At 49.2% G+C, this 18,669-nt stretch overlaps 1 protein-coding gene across 2 annotated transcripts in view; it reads left to right on the forward strand.

Moving 5' to 3' along the window:
- The window catches only part of LOC138299179 (nuclear factor 7, brain-like), a 62,923-nt gene that overhangs the window by 31,896 nt on the left and 12,358 nt on the right, over positions 1-18,669 (forward strand). The gene's annotated exons all lie outside the window — the stretch shown is intronic.

The following is an 18,669-nucleotide window of genomic DNA, read 5'->3' on the forward strand; positions in this document are numbered from 1 at the left end:
TCTGGCATTTGGAAGGGCCTCTATGTTGCCATGACAAGCAGGGGACCTTTTAACTAGGAGGGTATATAGGGGCTCTTTCAAATACTAGGCAGCATAGGGAACCTTTCAAATGCAACAGCAAACAGGGAACCTTTCAAATATCAAGGCAGACAGTGGACCCTTGAAATGCCAGGGCAGATTGGGGTTCTTTCAGGTACCAGTACACACAGGGGACATTTCAAATGCCAGGACAAATAGGGGCCTTTCAAATGCCGGAACAAACAGGGGTCCTTTGAAATACCACAGCAAACATGGGACCTTTCAGATACTACCGGAGATATGGGACATTTCAAATGTCAGGGTGGATGGGACCCTTCAAATGCTAGGGCTGACAAGGGACCTTTCAAATACCAAGGCTGATAGGGATCCTTTCAATTGCCAGAGTATATAGGGAACCTCCCAAATGCCAGGAAATACATGGGACCCTCAAATGCCAAGGCAAATATAGACCTTTTCAAATACCAGGGGAGACAGGGGATCTTTCAAATACCAGTGCAGACAGTGGATATTTCAAATGTCAGGCCAGATAGGGGTCATTTCACATGCTAAGGCAGACAGGGGACCTTTCAAATGCCCAGGCAGATAGAGGACCGTAGAAATGGCAAGGCAGACAGCAGTCCTTTCAGATCAGACTTTGATATTGGTATTGAACAAGGGACTGGAAGGATGCTGTAGATGACGTTTCTATCAACCCAAGACAGTGTTATGAAATCAACAGAGGGATGAACCAAAATGGACAGAGAGTAGGGAAGGCGGGGTTACTGCTGATAATATTGTGCGCCGGTACCTTCAAGGAGATTTTATGGTAGACAGAATCAGCGTCAAGACATAATTACGCTACCACAAATTACAACAAATTATGTGGCTTACACTCACCCCTACAAATAATTTAAGTGCATGCATGTTGTAAATTACGCAGCCCAGTGTTTGATATTTATCAACACTACTGACCTGTACCCTACTGATGTGCACCATATGCATTCTTACATACATTTGTGTGGAGTTATGTCATTTGTAGAACTTTGCCCCATCACGACTGGGAATCGAAATTGGGTGCAAGTTGCACACCAGCTAGTTTAAAATTAAGTGATGTGTGAAATTTCCATTTGGTTACAAATTGGCCACCTTAAAATAGCTCACTAAGAGTTTAGTACCCATCCCAATGTATGCAAACAGTGCCTGTATTTTAGCATTTATGTAGCGCTTCATACCCCACTGCATTACGCTGAAGTGCCTAAGAAACCCAGGAGGGCTGCATTAACCCAGTGGTCTGCTCAGCACTTCCGTTGCGGTGAAAGTGCATTTGCTGATTGCATGTTCGGCACAGGGTGTAGGAGGTTGGCCTAATGTGTGCCAGACACCTATGTTGTTGGCACCTTATACCAGGTCCAGGCAACCCCTATTAGTGAAGTCTAGGCAGTGTCTAGAAACCATGACTCTCTGGCGGTAGCTGTGGATGAGCAGCCAAGACTTATCTAGGAGACATGAAAAGCTTATGCAATACCACTATAGTCACACAGGACTTACACACATGAAATAACCACACAGTGTTACAAAAATAAAGGTATTTTATTATAGTAACACAACACTAGATTACTTATAGACAGTCCCCCCAACTGGAGGTAAGTACACAATATATATATATTGTTAGACTTTTCATCCTTGGCATGGTCTCCCTTAACTTTTTGCCTCTTCCCCAGGTTGTTGATGTGTACTGGACTCTGACTTTACTGTTTTTGTTACTCTGGGCACTTTACCACTGCTAACCAGTGCTAAAGTGCAAGTGCTCATTTACAAAATGTGTAGCTGATTGGTTTATCCATGATTACCATATTTGATTTATTAGTAAGTCCCTAGTACAGTGCACTAGAGGTGCCCAGGGCCTGTAAATCAAATGCTACTAGTGGGCCTGCAGCACTGGTTGTGCCACCCACATAAGTAGCTCTGTAATCATGTCTCAGACCTGCCACTGCAGTGTCTGTGTGTGCAATTTTAACTGTAAATTCGACTTGGCAAGTGTACCCACTTGCCAGGCCTAGACCTTCCCTTTTCTTACATGTAAGACACCCCTAAGGTAGGCCCTAGGTAGCCCCAAGGGCAGGGTGCAGTGTATGGTTAAGGTAGGACATATAGTAATGTGTTTTATATGTCCTGACAGTGAGATATTGCTAAATTCGTTTTTCACTGTTGCAAGGCCTGTCCCTCTCATAGGTTAACATGGGGGCTACCTTTAAATCTGATTAAAGTGTAGATTCCCTTTGGGAGCTGATGGACATGTGGAGTTTGGGGTCTCTGAGCTCACAATTTAAAAATACATCTTTTAGTAAAGTTGATTTTAAGATTGTGTTTGAAAATGCCACTTTTAGAAAGTGAGCATTTTCTTGCTTATACCATTTCTGTGACTCTGCCTGTTTGTGGATTCCCTGTCTGGGTCAGTTTGACAGTTGGGCTGGTTGTACCTCACACTAGACAGTGACACAAAGGGAGCTGGGGTGTAGCCTGCATATCCTGATGAGCCATCTGTGCTAGGAGGGAGGGGAGGAGTGGTCATTCACACCTGAAAGGGCTGTGCCTGCCCTCACACAATGCAGTCTCCAACCCCCTGGTGAGTGTCTGGTGCCTTGCCTGGGCATGGCAGGATTTCACATTCCAAAGTAGGCCTACTTCAAAGGAGAAATTGGGTATAAGAAGGGCACCCAAAACCACAGACTTTAGAAACACTTCTGGAACCAAGAGGAACCTCTGCCTGGAGAAAAGCTGAATAGCTGAGGAAGAAGAGCTGCCCTGCCTGTGACTGTGCTTTGTGGAGCTATCCTGCAGTTGCTGCTTCTGCCAGAGTAAGAGGGCAAAGACTGGACTTTGTGTGCCTTCCATCTTGAGAAGAAATCTCCAAGGGCTTGATCTAGAGCTTGCCTCCTCTTGTTTGAAGTCTCAGGGACAGCAAAGACTTCTCTCTGCCAGCACCTGGAGTCTCTGGAGAGACTCCTACTCTGCCCTGTGGTGCCCATCCAGTTCCTGAGACCCTGAAAGGAGAAGCTGGCAGCCTAAAGACAAGAAAATCCACGCACAGAGCGCTGTGCGGGGAAAAGATTGACGCAAATCTGATCTGCGGCTGAAAAAACGACGCACCGCCGGCTACGCAGCTGAGAAACGACGCTCGCAGAAAACACGACCGAAGAATCGACGCACGGAGCTGGAGAAACGACGCGCAGCATCAGTGGCGGAGGCTGGGAGATCACAACCTGCGCTGCGGGATTTTTGGATCATCGTGCGGCTGGATTTTTGACTCAAGTACCACCGTGCAGAGTTATTTTTGACGCACACCCGCCTGTGCGGGGTTATTTTTGACGCACACCAGGTACATTTTCACTCTAGCAGCGCTAGTGTGTGTTTAAAACTACTTAAAGACTCCTTTTGCATTTTTATTGATAACTTGACTTGTGTATGGTGGATGTTTGTCGTTTTGGTCTTGTTTTGTTTAGATAAATATTTCCTATTTTTCTAAACCTGTGTTGTGTCATTTTGTAGTGTTTTCATTAAGTTACTGTGTGTGTTGGTACAAATACTTTACACCTAACACTCTGAAGTTAAGCCTACTGCTCTGCCAAGCTACCAAGGGGGTAGGCAGGGGTTAGCTGAGGGTGATTCTCTTTTACCCTAGACTAGAGTGAGGGTCCTTGCTTGAACAGGGGGTAACCTGACTGTCAACCAAAGACCCGATTTCTAACATTGGTGATCAGCAGCTGGGATTGGACTTGTATTTGGACTTGACATACAGTAATTAAGTGTACACTACTGTTTTGAGTGCAGACCACTACGTGACCACATACTACTTGTTTGGTGATCTTTTGATTTTTCTCTTTGGGACTATTTTTATTCTACTCCATTTTTTTATCGCTGATTCCTTGTTTTTGGGAACTTGTTTTTCTGCCTTTGGAACTTTGCACTCGTTTTTGAATCTTCATCATGTTCCAAGCTGGAGATGCATCAGTTTGGAGCTGACTCTGACCTTGAGAAATTGGAGGGTTATACCAAGGCTCAGTTGAAGCAGTTCTGTAAAAGTTTGACTGTCCCATTAAGAGCTCATCGAGGAAGGAGGAGCTGCAAAAGGCGCTGAGGGCATGGGTGACAGCCAAGAGCACTGAAGGGCACACAGAGGATGAGGGAGATGAGGAGGAGGAGGAAGAGTGTTCAGTACACAATGTTATTGTGGGTGGGCCTGTTTTGTCCAGGTTGAAGGTCTCCAGGGCAGGTAGCAGTGTCTCCTCCAAGGGTCTGACACCTGAAGAGTTGGAGAACAGGCAGGCAGAAAGGGAGTACCAATTGGAGCAGAGAAGGCGAGCTCTTGAGGAGAGGAAGATACAGATGGCTCATGAGCTTAGCTTGAAAGAGATGGATCATAGAAGCCAGTCCAGTAGAGATGGTGGCAGCCACCCTACAGTACAGCCTGAGAGGAGGGTGCACATTCCTAAAGACCTTGTGAAAGATTACAAGAGGGAGGATGACATATACTTGTGGTTCAAGGGGTATGAGTCTGCTCTCCACATGAATCTGGTCTGTGAAGCTCATTGGGGGGCGGCTCTGTGGAAGCACTTTGAGGCAGAGGGGAGGGATACACTGACAGCCTTAGGAGATGCTCAGAATCTTACCTACTCTAAAATGAAGGATGCCTTGCTTACAAGGTATGGTCTTACCCCTGAGCAGTACAAGGATAAGTTTAGGTTCTACAAGAAGAAGGAATTGCAAACATGGTTGGAATGTGTTGATTCTTATTTTAGGTCACTGGATGGTTGGGTGAAGGTCAGTAAGGTAACTATGTATGAGGGGCTTTACAATCTGATTGCTTGGGAGCACTTGTACAGTTTATGTTTTCCAGAGCTGCGCCAGCACCTGATTGACAGCAAGCTGACTGACCCCAGGAAGCTTGCGCAGGAAGCGGACCGCTGGGAGATTACAAGGGTCCAAAAGAGGTATGGAGGAGACCACGCCAAGGGTGGCAGGGTCCCTCTCAGAAGAAAGGGAGGGGTAAGGGTAAATAGGGGGAGTTCTCTAAAGGGCCCCAAACTGATTCCCAGGGCAAGGATTCCTAACCCCCCAGTGAAAAGAAGCAATCATTCTCCAAAGGGAAGCCAGTGGCAGGTGGTCCCCCACGTAAGTGCTATGCATGTGACCAGGTGGGTCATGAGAGGGGGACCCCAAATGCCCCAAAAGTACACCGGCACCCACTGGTGCGCCGTCCCAGGGTTTGGCCAGTGTAGCGCTTGGGGAGGAGTTGGTTTCAGGTGGGTGGGAACCAGCTGAGATGACCCTTGTCTCACTAGGGGACAGTGAGATGGTCCAGAGAACCCTAGTGCCTGAAAACACTAAGAAGTATAGGCAATGGGTGACCATTAATGGACAGGGGGTGGAGGCTCTGAGAGACACAGGAGCCAGTGTGACTACAGTGAGGAGTCAGCTGGTGTCTGGAGAACAGATTGATCCCCAAGTACTTCACCAAGTAGTTGCAGTGGACAACTCAGAGCGCCTATGCAGAGTGGCGCAGGTTCCCTTTGAATGGGGAGGAGTCTCAGGTTCCTTGAAGGTAGCTGTGAGTCCAACCATGCCTGTTGATTGTTTGCTAGGCAACGACCTGGAGCATTCCCCTTGGAAGGACGTGGAACACAGGTCTCACTTGGAGATGTTGGGTCTGCCTGGGTGGGTATGCGTATCCACCCGGTCAATGGCAGCCCGTCAGGGTAATCAAGAGCCCCTGGAGCCTGAAACAGTGGCCCAGGGAACTGGCAAGAAGAGGAAGGGCAGGGGGTGTGGGAAACCGGCCCCAGAACTTCCCACTGTCCGGGAGGAGACGGAGTCTGAGGATGACGCCCCAGAGCCTACAGGGGAACAGGTGGCTGAACTGGGGGAGGTCCCTGAGCTGTCGCTGTGGCAGCAGGAAGGGGGGCCCAGCAGGGAAGCATTCTGTGCAGCACAGAAGTCATGCCCTACTTTGGAGGGTTTGCAGCAGCAGGCGGCAGACCAGGTGGCTAGCAAGGAGCCAGGATCACACCTGATTTATTGGGAGGATGACCTCCTGTATAGCGAGCCTAAGGTTCCTGAACCTGGGTCAGCCTGTGTGCTGGTGGTACCCCAGTGCTTCAGGGCCTTCCTACTGGGGTTGGCTCATGATGTACCTTTAGCTGAACATTCAGGGCAGGACAAGACCTTTGAGAGGCTTGTCACCCACTTTTACTGGCCCTTAATGCGCAGGCACTCAGATGCATATTGCAGGTCTTGTCAGACTTGTCAGGCAAGTGGCAAGAGTGGGAGGAAATGTAAGGCTCCCCTCCAACCTTTGCCTGTTGTCAGTAATCCCTTTGAGAGGGTAGGCATTGACATTGTGGGGCCTCTGGATCCCAAGACAGCCATGGGCAACAGGTTTATCCTGGTCTTGGTGGACCATGCCACCCGGTACCCAGAAGCCATTCCTTTGAGATCAATCACTTCCCCTGTGGTGGGTCGTGCTTTGATGGGGGGTTTTACCCGCATGGGGTTCCCCAAGGAAGTGGTATCTGATAGGGGTACCAACTTCATATCCACGTATATGAAGTCTCTGTGGAAGGAGTGTGGGGTAACCTACAAGTTCACCACCCTTACCACCCCCAAAGTAATGGTCTGGTTGAGAGATTCAACCGCACCTTAAAAGGCATGATCATGGGCCTGTCAGAACCCTTGAGGCAGAAGTGGGACGTCCTCTTGCCATGCCTTCTGTTCGTCTACAGGGAGGTACCTCAAAAGGTACTTGGGTTTAGTCCCTTTGAGCTGATTTATGGCCACCCTGTGAGGGGACCTTTGAGTCTGGTTAAGGAAGCTTTGGAGAAAGCTCCTAGTAAACCCTCCCCCCCAAAAAAAATTTTTTCAGTTACATGCTGGCTTAGAGAAACCAGACTGCCCGCTTCAGGAGTCTCGCTCAGGAGAACCTGGAAGCAAGCCAGGAGGATATCAAACGGTGGTATGACCAGAATGCCACTCTGGTCGAGTTTCAACCTGGTCAAAAAGTGTGGGTGATGGCACCAGCGGAGCCTAGGGCGCTCCAGGATAAGTGGACTGGGCCATTTGAGGTGGTGGAGCGCAAGAGTGAAGTCACCTACCTGGTGGACTTGCGGTCTCCAAGGAACCCTTTAAGGGTCCTGCATGTCAACCGCCTCAAACCTCACTTTGAGCAGACTGAACTGTCCATGCTCCTTGCGACAAATGATGGGGTAGAGGAGGAGAGTGAGCCTCTTCCTGACCTCCTGTCTGCAGGAGAAAAAGATAGGTCAGTGGAGGGAGTGATCCTCTTCCCCTCCCTGACTGAGGAGCAGCAAGGTGACTGTCGCCACGTGTTGGGACAGTTTTCCTCACTGTTTTCCCTGATCCCAGGAGTCACACACTTGTGCACATATGATGTGGACACTGGGGACAGTACACCTATTAAACAGAAGGTTTACAGGGTGACTGACAGGGTCAGGGCATGCATTAAGGATGAGGTATCCAAAATGCTTACCCTAGGGGTTATTGAGCACTCCAGCAGTCCTTGGGCTAGCCCAGTGGTATTGGTCCCAAAGGCTGCTGCACCTGGTGCCACCCCAGAACTCAGGTTCTGTATGGACTACCGGGGACTCAATGCGGTCAGCAAAACTGACGCACCCCCCACCCCCCGAGCTGATGAGCTCATTGACCGGTTAGAAGCTGCCAAATACCTCAGTACGTTTGATTTAACATCTGGGTACTGGCAGATTGCCTTAACTGAGGGAGCCAAGGAGAGGTCAGCATTCTCAGATGGTTAATGCAGATGAGGGGTGAGAATCCAAAACTGTTAAGGTGGTCCATTTCCCTACAGGGGATGGACTTTACGGTGGAACACCGTCCTGGTACAGAGCACGCCAGTGCTGATGGTCTGTCCAGGTTCTTCCGCCTTAGTGATGAGAACTCCCATGAGGTTGGGTAGTTGCTCTCCAATTTCAGCTGGGGGGGACACGTGTTAGACTTTTCATCCTTGGCGTGGTCTCCCTTAACTTTTTGCCTCTGTTCCCCAGGTTGTTGATGTGTGCTGGCCTCTGACTTTACTGTTTTTGTTACTCTGGGCACTTTACCACTGCTAACCAGTGCTAAAGTGCAAGTGCTCCTTTACAAAATGTGTATGTGATTGGTTTATCCATGATTGGCATATTTGATTTATTAGTAAGTCCCTAGTACAGTGCACTAGAGGTGCCCAGGGCCTGTAAATCAAATGCTACTAGTGGGCCTGCAGCACTGGTTGTGCCACCCACATAAGTAGCTCTGTAATCATGTCTCAGACCTGCCACTGTAGTGTCTGTGTGTGCAGTTTTAACTATAAATTCGACTTGGCAAGTGTACCCACTTGCCAGGCCTAAACCTTCCCTTTTCTTACATGTAAGACACCCCTAAGGTAGGCCCTAGGTAGCCCCAACAGTGCAGTGTATGGTTAAGGTAGGACATATAGTAATGTGTTTTATATGTCCTGACAGCAAAATATAGCTAAATTAGTTTTTCACTGTTGCAAGGCCTGTCCCTCTCATAGGTTAACATGGGGGCTACCTTTACATCTGATTAAAGTGTAGATTCCCTTTGGGAGCAGATGGACATGTGGAGTTTGGGGTCTCTGAGCTCACAATTTAAAAATACATATTTTAGTAAAGTTGATTTTAAGATTGTGTGTTTGAAAATGCCACTTTTAGAAAGTGTGTATTTTCTTGCTTATACCATTTCTGTGACTCTGCCTGTTTGTGGATTCCCTGTCTGGGTCAGTTTGACAGGGGCTGGTTGCACCTCACACTAGACAGTGACACAAAGGGAGCTGGGGTGTAGCCTGCAAATCCTGATGAGCCATCTGTGCTAGGAGGGAGGGGAGGAGTGGTCATTCACACCTGAAAGGGCTGTGCCTGCCCTCACACAATGCAGTCTCCAACCCCCTGGTGAGTGTCTGGGGCCTGGCCTGGGCAAGGCAGGATTTCACATTCCAAAGAGACTTTACTTTGAAGTAGGCCTACTTCAAAGGAGAAATTGGGTATAAGAAGGGCACCCAAAACCACAGACTTTAGAAACACTTCTGGAACCAAGAGGAACCTCTGCCTGGAGAAGAGCTGAATAGCTGAGGAAGAAGAGCTGCCCTGCCTGTGACTGTGCTTTGTGGAGCTATCCTGCAGTTGCTGCTTCTGCCAGAGTAAGAGGGCAAAGACTGGACTTTGCGTGCCTTCCATCTTGAGAAGAAATCTCCAAGGGCTTGATCTAGAGCTTGCCTCCTGTTGTTTGAAGTCTCAGGGACAGCAAAGACTTCTCTCTGCCAGCACCTGGAGTCTCTGGAGAGACTCCTATTCTGCCCTGTGGTGCCCATCCAGTTCCTGTGACCCTGAAAGGAGAAGCTGGCAGCCTAAAGACAAGAAAATCCACGCACAGAGGGCTGTGCGGGGAAAAGATTGACGTGAATCTGATCTGCGGCTGAAAAAACGACACGCCGCCGGACCTGCAGCTGAGAAACGACGCTCGCAGGAAACGCGACCGAAGAATCAACACATGGAGCAGGAGAAACAACGTGCAGCATCGCAGGCGGAGGCTTGGAGATCACAACCTGCGCTGCAGGATTTTTGGATCATCGTGAGGCTGGATTTTTGACTCAAGTACCGCTGTGCGGAGTTATTTTTGACACACACCCGCCCGTGCAGGGTTATTTTTGACGCACACCTGGTACATTTTCACTCTAGCAGCGCTAGGGTGTGTTTAAAACAACTTAAAGACTCCTTTTGCATTTTTTATTGATAACTTGACTTGTGTATGGTGGATTTTTGTCATTTTGGTCTTGTTTTGTTTAGATAAATATTTCCTATTTTTCTAAACCTGTGTTGTGTAATTTTGTAAAGTTTTCATTAAGTTACTGTGTGTGTTGGTACAAATACTTTACACCTAGCACTCTGAAGTTAAGCCTACTGCTCTGCCAAGCTACCAAGGGGGTAAGCAGGGGTTAGCTGAGGGTGATTCTATTTTACCCTGACTAGAGTGAGGGTCCTTGCTTGAACAGGGGGTAACCTGACTGTCAACCAAAGACCCCATTTCTAACATATATACAATAGCAATCAGAAATTAGCAGAGAAACAACACGCATTGGCAATACTTAGTGAAAATAGTAAGAGCCCTAGGGGAGGGCTATAGCATATACTAAGAAAGTGGAATCCAAGATACAGTACCTCACCCAAGGATGTGAAGTTGTTAGAGGGGATCTGGAAGAACTAAGAACCCCAAGAGGTGGGTACTGAGTGACACCCAGCAAGCAGGACAGCCGAGTTAAGTACCTGGTCTTCCCAAGGACAGGAGGACTTAGAAAAAGGATTATGCAAGAACAGACCAGTCTAGAAGAAACCGACACTGGATTCTGAAAGGAGAGGACCTGCAAAAGAAGGGAACGGAGTCCAGTTCACAATGGAGTGTTCAGTGAGGGCAGGAGCTACTACCCACCCTTCTGTGGATGAAGAGATGAAGAACCAGGTTGATGGGGGAAGACAAAGACCAGCTGTGGAGCCCAGGAGCTGAAGAGGAGTCCTTGGAGTGGTGCAGATGGTGTCACGTATTGGTTGTCGGGTTGCAGATGGTCAGTGGTGTAGGAGAATCTGGGGTGACCCTCAGCAGTTGGGAGAGCCAACAGAAGAGTCACAGCCCCCACAGGCAACCACTGGCAGCAGGAACAGTAAGTTGCAACAATGCCCAGTAAGGACACATGAAGAGGAGTCCCACGTCGCTGGAGCAGCAGAGAGGAGAATGTGCTTGCCATGAAAAAGTGCTGGGAGCCGGGGCTACTCAAAGCCTGAAGATCCCTTGGAGCACAAGACAAGCGTTGGTAGCTGCAAGAGTCAAGGTGCATAGGGGTACTGTCCTGCAAGGAGAGGCAAGGGCTCACCATCTCCCAAGTTGGACAGCTGGTAGGAAGGACCACGAGAACCACTCCAGACCACCACCTGTGATACAGGATCCACGCAGTTCCAGAAGAGAGCAGATCCACGCAGCCGGTCGTCATTGCTATAGGTGCCTCCAGATGAAGGGGAGTGACTCCTTCATACCAAGGGAGACTCCTTCTTGCTTCTTGGTGCAGGCTGAAGTCTTGTTGACCCCAAAGGATGCACAGCTGGGGAAATGTTGCAGTTGCTGAAAGGGGCCAGAGAAACAATGTTGCAAAGTGACGTCGTCGCCAGAGTTGCAGTCTTGTTGGTTCCTGAAGAGTCCAGTTGCTGTTCCAGTGGCCAGAAGTCTAAGTAAACGATACAGAGGAGTCCTGGTGGAGTCTTGCACGTCAACTCTGAGGATCCACCTACAACGGAGTGCCTAAATAGCACTAAAAAGGGAATTGGACACCTAGCAAGGTGACCACCTATCAGAAGGGGTCTGTGATGTCACCTGCCTGACCTTGCCACTCAAATGCTCCCAAGGGCCTCTGCACATCTTGGTTTCAAAATGGCAGAATCAAGTGGCCACCTGGAGGAGCTCTGGGCCCCATCCCTAGGGTGGTGATGGACAGGGGAGTGGTCGCTGCCCTTTCCTTTGTCCAGTTTCGCACTAGAGCAGGGACCAGGTATACCTGGACTGGTGCAAACCGGTTCCTGCAAGTAGCCCAAATGTGCCCTTCAAAGCAAACCGATGGCTTGGGGAGACTACCCCTCCCAAGCCTTGCAACACCTATTTCCAATGGAGAGGGTGGTGCCTTTCTCTCCCACAGGAAATCCTTTGCTCTGCCTTCCCCTGCTTGAGCTGGTCAAGCAGCAGGAGGGCAGAAACCTGTCTAAGGGGTGGCAGCAGCGCGGGCTGCCCGGAAAGCCCTAGAAGACTGGTAAAAGCAATACTGGGGGGTCCTCTAAGGAGCCTCCAAAGTGCATGGAATCATACAACCAATACTGGCAATGGTATTGGGGTATGATTCTGACATGTTTGATATCAAACATGCCCAGGTTTGGAGTGACCATTTTGTAGCTGGACACAGGTAATGTTTGACCTGTGTCCAGTAGTAGAATGGCTTCCCCGCACTCACAAAGTCGAGTGCAACGGAACTGGAGTTCACAGGGGCCCCTCTGCTCATGGAGTGGTGCCTTCAAACACAGGGACCTGCACCCTGCCCAGTGGGCTAAGAGGACTTGCCATAGGAGTGACTTACAGTGACCTGTGGTGAAAGGGTGCAAGCACCTTTCACGCATGCTGAAATGGCCTGCAGATGCATTTTGCATGGGCTCCAGTGGGTAGCACAATAGATGCTGCAGCTTATGGGGAACCCCTGGTGCCCCAATGCCCTGGGTACCTAAGTACCCTATACTAGAGGCTTATAAGGGGGCATCAGTATGCCAATTGTGGGGTGTACAAAGTCCTAGGCAACCAAATTTAGAGGGAGAGAGCAAAATCACTGGGGTCCTGATTAGTAGGATCCCAGTGAAAACAGCCTAAGCATATTGATAGCAGGCAAAAACTGGGGGTAACCATGCCAAGAAGAGGGTACTTTCCTACACGGGGCACTAGCCAGTTCTCCACCAGGGAGGCAGAGTAGCCAAAGCAAGTGCCTTCGCCAGCCCAGCAGACTACCTGCCAGGACCTAAATGAGCCGTTAAGTCTAATCGTGAGTGCCTACACCAGTGGTTTTCAAACATTTTAGTGCTTGACCCCCGCCGCAATGATTTAAAGAAATATTGCCCGCCCCCCCCCCCCCACAATTTTTTTTTACAATTCTGTTCAATTGGCAATGTTTAAATATGTGTTGACTTATTTAAACATTGCAGTCAAGTACTGTTATGGCTTTGAAAATGCAATCAAATGCATGATGCCAAACATACTATTCGGGTCAGGCAGGCCTTAGTGACGTGTAAAAGTATTCACAATATGAACAGTAGAAGTTTGGGTGGGGGTTTTGAAGAGTATTTAGAGTTCCTTTCCTTTTGACACATACTCTGAGCTTAGATATAAATAACAAAACAGCTTAAACAAAGCCCATTTACCAGCATAGGCTTCTTTTGGCCAAAGCCTGGCACCAAAGCCCACTCCCCGTGCCCCCCCTCCTCCAACAGGGGTCACTTGAGGCCCGCCCCGTGTGAAGACCACTGGCCTACGCTCACGTTTTGTTTAAGACTTTTTTGTGCAGCGCTTTAACACACCTTCTGTAGCCAGTTGTGAGTAAGCATTCAGTATGTGTTCCCTGTGCAGGAAATTAATTAATATTTCTGCCGGCAGATGGTCTTTTATAGTCTTTTGTGTGCGCCTTATTTTTTCTTCATCAGGAAATTAGTACGAGCAAAAGACATATGAGAAAGACGGAGCAAAGAAAGAAAGAAAGCGTCACAAAGAGAGAAAGTAGAAAGCTGCACGAGTGAGCTGAAGGGGCAGGGAGTGGCTGTAAATGGATTAAAGGGCCCCAAGATGGTCCCAAGGTTACGCTGCCTCATTATTCTGCGCTTGTCTCTCGGTGGAGAGCTTTAGGCAGAGGCACATTTTTATTTACAAATGAACCACTGCTTGCAGGTGTCTGTGCGTGGGGGCACATGTAGTGTCAGGCCTGTGATGTATCGGTGCACTAAACAAGTCATTCACAGCTGCAGGTCCCACACGCAGGTTAACCACAGCCCTCCCCTCCTTGCTGTGCACGGTTCACTCCCGCCCACTCTCACTCCTGCAGGTGCAGCGGTTCAAGGCAGAGGGGAGGCTGGACTCAGTCCAGACGAGCTCGAAACTAATTGCGTTTCCTCCATATATGGCCATGTTTACCACGGTTTCGAAAACCGACAACCTCAAAAAAGGTTATCGTTTGAAAGCACGGTATGTTTGAACTTGAAGGCGTGCAGCCAGCCATTACAAGCAAACAAGCCCATCTCTTTGTGGGCTTTAGGCCACCAGTCGTCACGACCGGGGCATGAATGATTCACTTTTAATAAATACCCCTCAATGGGTTGATTTAAGGTGATGCACTAAACGCTTCCACCCGTTAAAGAAATATACATTTTTATTTTGAAGAGACTGTGATATTTTACGTGGTGTTTGTTGCATGTGGCTCTTAGAGCCCAGCCAGCCCCTCGGTTCAGCTCGGCTCGCCCTGTTCTTTTATGTTGGCTCGCCCACCTCTAATGGCGGCCCTCAACGTGTCGAACAAGTGTCCTGCCTAGGTTGGATGGCACTGCGCCTGGTGACATTGAAATCCTTATCAAAGAGGCTGCATGGACGTCATGGAGGTAATGGAATATATTTTCTCACCAACACACAATTTTAACACGCGTTGACAATTTAGGAAAAGGTGCACATAAATGTCGACGTAAGGGGCACGCCCTCGCCTAAACTTGGGAACCCTTTCCTTAGCTAGGAGATAGTACAGCCAGTGAGTAGTAGCACTCTCCAACGCTTCCCAGTGGTAGGTTAAAAAAAAAATCCCTGATAAAGCATACCACGCTAGGCAGCCGAGTTGTGTTTCTTGAGTGTTTATTTGTGTGCGGCAAACATACAACAGTCTTTTAACTCTTCTCTTTCTCTTCAGTGAGTTATCCGTGTTGTCACTGTTCTGTACATGTGAAAAAAATGTGTTAAGTTCCTCCTGCAACAGCCACGTAGTCTGTACTCATTCTTTGTGTTAGAGAAGGCTGGACTCCTGCTACCCATGTTGTACAGAAGAACTTCTTAAACCACAAGACCACGTGTGTAAAACACTCGTTGGCAATTAACGCACAAAAATCACGAGGGTTTGCCGCATAGTTTCCATTTTTGTGCCGCAGAATTCTCTAGTCCAGGCCGCAGTATCCTTGGGGTCGTAATGTTAATGCTCTGTGCCTCGGGCTATTAACACCGTCCCCGGCAAAGGCCATTTGGCGCTGGTCCTGAGAACGCACTAGAGGCAGAATTTGTGGAAGAGACAGCACAAGAATCTGTGAAAAACATGTAAACATAGCCAATCACCGATGCGCTTAAGCACCTGCAAAAAGCAGGTCAGAAAGAGGAGAGATTACAATGAGAAGCATCGTGGCACGTCGTCCTAAAATATGAAACACGGCTGCCAAATAAATGCGTGGTAAATTCTTGGCTTTCTAAAACGATGGATGGAGCACCTTTAGGGAGACTCTTTCAGTGCGTTGCTAGTCGGGGTGGGCGTGTGATGGGCACTTCCTGCCATCTGCCTGGCAAGGTGAGAACAAGGGCAGCCGCTGCAGTTCCTGCAGGTGTCTGAGGGTACCTGCAGTCTGGGCTGAGAGGGGCTTGGGATCCAGTAACAGCAAGCCGCTTCTTGGCACACAACATTTCCCGAGCTCCCAGGACTACCCCGGGTGCCCCAAGGCGCCCCCCGGGATGCATCAAAGGGTTCCTTTGTGCCACGAAGCCTTCCAGTGCCCGCCATATGCCAAATGTGCATCATTCATAACTACCCGCCCAGCAAATCCCGTTGTTAACCACAGCATCCTCGGAGCGCACCAGAGCTGGGTGCACCACAGTTACTCTTTATTTTACCACAGTGTCCCCGGAGTGTTCAATAGCACCCGCCGCGCGCCGCCGTGGTGTCCTAGGCCTTGTGGCCAGTGTCCCACAGCTGCCCGTATGCTGCTTCAACTGAGAACCACGGCATTCATGGCTGGTAGCACAGCACTCCCTGAGCACTCGGCAGCTGCAGCACAAAACGCCGAGACGGCTCTGGCACACCGTGTGCACCGCCTGCTGGCTCAGCATGCCCAGTCCTCCTCCCTCCTGGTCTCTGTAGTGTCTGGGGAGAGGCCTGTCTGCCCCTTAAGCACGCCCAACCCTCGGCCCGACGGGGTCTGGACAGACCTCCGTCACTGTCAGGCAAGGCCTGGTCCTCTGCAGTGTGTGTGGAGCTTCCTGTCTGCCCCTTCACCTGACCAGCCCTCCTCCCGAGGCTCTGGACAGACCTCCATCACTGTCAGGCAAGGCCTGGTCCTCTGCATAGCGCTGCTACCCCTAGTCCCTTAGTGGGTGTGCAATTGGCATTTATCACAATATCATGCATGCAACATAATAAATGCTAGGACAACATTTTGTGGGTATAATATGTCGCAAGTTTATTATTTACACAGGTTGGGTTAGCTTACGGGCGATCCCGGTGTCAGCGATGAGTTTCTTAAACATTGGCCGACACCCATCCTGAGAAAGCTAGAGCTGTTCCATCTGGTGTTCTCTGCACCAGCACGCTTAGCATCTTACAGCTCGTTCCTTTATTGTGGTTTACCACTTTATCAATTTGTCATGCTCCTGACAAGTCAGAGCGAGACCCAGGCCAGTCTCCACAGTTGCTCAGGATTCCAACTGTCCCTTGCGGGATTAAGGAGCGCCATCGCGTCATCCCAGGCCCCGCGTAAAGGCTCCAAGTAGCCTGAGGAATAGCTTTTTGCTCCAGGAATCACCATCTGGAGGCCTTTTAATCATTTAGAGCTTTAGGATCGCCGTGTAACTCTGCCAAGCCTCGGGGATGGCATCTCGCGATAACCGAGGCCCCCCCACCTGTGCTCCTCCCTTACTTATTAATTCTCAGGCTGTTATCTCAAGAGGGTTTCTACCCTTGTTAGGAAGTGTCTGTGCCCGCCTCAGACCGGTGTACCCATCTGCTGAAAACCATCCATGCTGATTCACACTAGCGCGGGCTGACTCTTTGCCTGGACATTCCACTTGGGGCTGGAGACCTGGCTCCCTGAATCACCTCTCCTGGGATCTTCTTGGCCCAATTATGCCTCAGAGCTCCCTCGGGCAACCTTTCTGGCCAGACCCAGTGTTAAGACGGCCCGCCACCGTGGACCTCTACCGCCAGTTGTTTAGCTAGTTTTCCCCCCAGGTGGATTTCTGGAAAGGCTGGCTTAACCCCTTCTTGGCCCACCAGCTGGCCCACTCTAGCTCACACATGGCACATCACGTTCCAGGGGGTTCCCATCCAGGCGAGTTGCTATCGCTGAAACCGGGTTCCAGCCACCCACTCTGGCCAGGCGTTCAGCTCTGGCCACCACGGAGTGGCCCCATCATCATACTGTCGCAGTCCCTAGATGGACGAGAAGGGAAGCATTACCTCACCACTTCTTGACATCTGTTACCGCACATGTTATTGCTCGTCAATGCTCTAATATATTTACATGCCCCCTTTTTTTTTTTGCCATGCCTTAACTTCCTCGGATGTGTCCTCCATTACTGCAGTCATTACCCTGCATTACTGAAGTGCCTTTCTTCGCCTGTGCCACCACTTCCTTTGTTTGCAAATATTGCACCTGTGGTTCTTAAAATAGACTAGAAAGATATTTTCTCTACACAACCTATTAGCCTGGAATTGTCTCTGAGTGTGTGTTCCTAATTTATTGCCTGTGTGTGAACCACAACGCCCAGCACACCTCTGATAAGCCTACTGCTCGATCACACCACCACAAAACAGCGCATTAGAATTCTCTCCTTTCGCACCATCTTACCTCTAATGGGAACGATTGTACTCTGTGCATGCCATTCCTCGCTCTGAAATAATACCTCCAGAGCGCGCTTCCTACAGCTGGGCTACAGTTCGGCCCGGCTGAGATTCATTTAAAATTCCTAAACCTATGTCGCTCCTTTCGTTTATCTGCTTATCCATTATTATTCTGAATTTCCAATAACCCCCCACTTCGTGCATGTGTGTGATCCTAATTCATTGCCTGTATGTGAACCACAATGCCCCCGCACAAACCCCTGATAGGCCTACTGGCTGACCACACCACCACAAAATACCACATAGAATTCTCTCCTTTTGCACTATCCTACCTCTAAGGGGAACCCTTGTACTCTGTGCATGCCATTTCTTACTTTGAGATAATACCTCCAGAGCCCGCTTCTTACAGCCGGGCTACAGTTCGGCCCGGCTGAAATTCCTTTAAAATTCCTAAACCTATGTCGCTCCTTTCTTTTATCTGCTTATTCCTCATTATTATTAATTTTCGATAACCCCACTCCGTGTATGCATCCAGGCCCCAGCGCTGCTGGCCACCGATTGGTCACAACCCTACTCTTAGAGGCAGCTGGGGCCCCAGCATGATTACCTGCATAAACTCCTGCCCCACTGGCCTGCCTCATCCGCTTGACAACAACACGTCTCATCTCGGTAGCTGGGCCGCAGTTTCCTTACCTGTGTAGGCTCCTGTGACAGGCCTTTGCCTCCTAACTCAATCACTCCCTTTGTCTCCTCAAATGACAAGTCCCTAACATTACAAGTCAGGATAAGTTCGAGTGCCACGCATTGCTCTCTATATGGCTGTCAGACAGAATTTGGAGGCAGGTTATAAGTCACAGATGGTTGGTCCCATATTGCTAGTTCTATCCTGTCAATTGCCCCGGAGTCCTGCTATTTGCGGCTAAGCTTCTGCTTCGCATCCTTATTGCTATACTTACTTATATATGTTAATTTCATTTTATTAATATTGTGTATATATATATATATATATATACCCATCTTTTTTTGTTTTTTTTTTTGTTCCCGAAGCGTAGTCCAGAAATGCACATGCGCCTGGAATCGTTCACCTGACTCAACCCTCCAACAAGTCCATCTCTTATGTATGCTGCCACCATCGTTCTTGCATGTCCGATCTGGTGGTGCTGTCCTACTCTCCATCGCTGCCCCACCTTCGCTAAGTC

This window comes from Pleurodeles waltl, chromosome 6 (assembly GCF_031143425.1).
Source record: "Pleurodeles waltl isolate 20211129_DDA chromosome 6, aPleWal1.hap1.20221129, whole genome shotgun sequence".
In the NCBI taxonomy this organism is placed as follows: Eukaryota; Metazoa; Chordata; class Amphibia; order Caudata; family Salamandridae; genus Pleurodeles; species Pleurodeles waltl.